Source organism: Solea solea, chromosome 5 (genome assembly GCF_958295425.1).
Source record: "Solea solea chromosome 5, fSolSol10.1, whole genome shotgun sequence".
Taxonomy (NCBI): Eukaryota; Metazoa; Chordata; class Actinopteri; order Pleuronectiformes; family Soleidae; genus Solea; species Solea solea.
The window spans coordinates 15,161,891-15,165,088 of record NC_081138.1 but is presented as its reverse complement, the minus strand read 5'-3'; positions in this window follow the sequence as shown (position 1 = coordinate 15,165,088).

Here is a 3,198-nt window from a genome sequence, read left to right as displayed (position 1 = left end):
CAAGCAGTTGGAGAACCAGAACACTTCTCTTAACAACCATATGGTGGCACTGCAGCGACACACCACCACCCTACAGGAACATAATTCTCTCAGAGGATGCTATGGCCTGGAACCTCTCATGGCTGCTTGGCAGGGTTCTGGAGGTTTTTCCAGATAAACAAGGGCTGGTGCGTTCCGTGAGGTTACAGACAAGGGCCAACATTATTGAAAGGCCAGTGACGAAACTTTGTTTGGTACATGGAATATAGATTTGTCTGTACTGCACTTTAATGTAACTGTATCAACACATTATTTGCTCCTGTCTTGTTGTGTTTGAATCGTTATGTCAGGCTGCCATTAACAATTAGGGGCCGGTGTGGTGCCGTGACCCGGATGACCAAGAGGTCAGAAAGGAGGTAATGGTGAATGCCATCAGTGTGTGTGACATCTCCTGTCCTACGGATCAGCTCATTGCTTTCTTTTCTGACTGGAGGAGGCTCAAGACAGCTGTTGCCTGGATCCTAAGGTGGAAGGTCATGTTGTTGGCACAGAGTTGCAGGAGGAAGCAGTTGGAGGCTCCTGTGACCAATTGTCTAGAGAAAAGGGGTCATGGCAGCTCAAGGAGGATTGAAAGAAAGGGAGACACGTCAACATTCATGAGTGGCAGTCTGACACTGGATGATTTGCTGGGAGCAGAGGATGCCATAATTCGTTACTGTCAGCAACAGAGGTTTGGTGAAGAGGTGTCTGCTTTGTCGTCTGGGAAAGGGTCAGTGAGTCGACTGAGTCCCATATACCGGCTGGACCCAGTTTTGGAGGATGGGCTCCTGAGAGTTGGAGGAAGACTGAGCAGAGGAGCAATGCCTGAGGAAGCCAAGCATCCACTCATTCTCTCCAAAGATCAGCACATTTCCATGCTCATCCTCAGACATGTGCACCAGAATCTCGGCCATGGTGGACGGGCTCACACACTGTCCAAGGTGAGGAAGAGATTTTGGATTACGAACGCCAATGCAGCTGTCAGGAAAATAATTGGTGATTGCAGCTTTTGTAGGCGATATAATGGAAGAGCATTGGAACAAAAAATGGCTGACCTGCCATTGGTGAGAATTCTTCCTGATCTTCCACCATTTACCAACACAGGTGTGGATTATTTTGGTCCAATTGACGTGAGGAGAGGAAGGTCAACCTGCAAGCGATATGGTGTTATATTTACTTGTATGGCAAGTAGGGCTGTCCACCTGGAGGTGGCAGTTTCACTGGACACCGATGCATGCATCAATGCTCTGCGGCGTTTTATCAGCAGAAGAGGGCAGGTGACTAGTCTAACATCAGACAATGGCACTAACTTCGTTGTTGCAGACAGAGAGCTGAAGGAGGCGCTTGCCACTTTGAATCAAGACAGAATTCAAGGAGTGCTGGCACAGGTTGGAATTCAGTGGAGCTTTAATCCACCAGCAGGCTCACACCATGGTGGTGTATGGGAACGGATGATCCGCCTGGTGAGAAGAGTGCTCAGTTCTGTTCTGCATCAGCAGAAGTTGGATGATGATGGATTACATACAGTGTTCTGTGAAGTGGAAGCCATTTTGAACGATCGTCCAATTACCAAGCTCTCAGAGGATGCTAATGACCTGGAACCTCTCACACCTAACCATCTTCTTCTATTAAAGGGTAAACCAGCTTTGCCACCTGGAGCGTTTGAACCTCATGATTTGTATGTGAGAAGGCGCTGGAGGCAAGTACAGTACCTCTCCGACCTTTTCTGGAAGAGATGGATACGGGAGTATTTGCCGTTGCTCCAAGAGAGGCAGAAGTGGAACGAAAGGAAGAGGAGTTTGAAAGCTGGAGATATTGTAGTGATCATGGATTCTTCAGCTCCACGTGGTTCATGGCTGCTTGGCAGGGTTCTGGAGGTTTTTCCAGATAAACAAGGGCTAGTGCGTTCCGTGAGGTTACAGACAAGGGCCAACATTATTGAAAGGCCAGTGACGAAACTTTGTTTGGTACATGGAATATAGATTTGTCTGTACTGTACTTTAATGCAACTGTATCAACACATTATTTGCTCCTGTCTTGTTGCGTTTGAATTGTTATGTCAGGCTGCCAGTAACAATTAGGGGCCGGTGTATAGAAGCCGAATGTGTTTGATTGTGGTATGAGGGTTTGGTGTAATTCACTCTATGTGTGTGTGGGGTCGCTGTGCTCTCAGAAGGGGGAACTCCGGTGTATATAGGTGGCATTATCACTGTCATTGTCAGGTTTGTGAACCGGAAGGGCAAACGGTTTTCGACCGCTGTACCGCGGAGGCGCTTCTCATAACTGTTGTGGATTGTTGGAAGGAATTTCATTATGCAAAGAAAACGCACAGCAATAAAACCAATATATTGCAACGAAACGAACAGCGTGGACATTCAATCAGAGTACAAAAGAACGATCGCCAAGGCAAAGCGCGTCAACCAGGTCATCCGGAGTCAGAAACCTCAGTAGCGGAAGTTTGAGGCTGAGCTGCTATAATACTGTGCTTCAGTGTCCAGTGGTTTTAGAATGAACGAGGAACAGTTTAATAAACAGATTGGCAGACGTGGACTTGGAACACAAGAGGAATACAAATAAATACGAGGAAACTAAACATTTTTGGTTATTTAAAGAAAGAAAAACATGATTATAAACAGGCTTATGTTCTGTGAGACTGTAGAAGACACTATAGTTGAGATGTGAGGTACAGATGATGTAAAAAGCCTGTCTTCATGAGGACATGCAAGTCTTTTTGCACAACTTGTCCCTCTGCATAGTAACAGACAGCTTGTAATTAAATAATAATAATAGTATGAAGCATGCAAAGCCATCATGGCAACATTGTTTTAATTCTGTGACCCTATAGTTATTCATTATTTATTGTTAGTGAGCTGTTGTGGTGCTGCATCCAGGTTTCGGCTCACTAACCAATCACAACAAAGTTTCAACCCTCACTGATCTGATCCGATATGATCTCAGCGGATCATGGAGTTTTCCTGCTTACGTTATGTCTCATGTCTCATCAATGTTTCATCTTTTGTCCATCTCTTCCTGCACGTATTCTTTCTTTCTTTCTCCTAAGTCAGTAAAGAACAAGAAGAACAAAGTGGGGGATGTAGAAGATCTGCAGAGACATTAGTGTGATTAAGATTACCCGTATACACATGATGAATCAAAGAGCAAGCGTAGTAACACAAATAA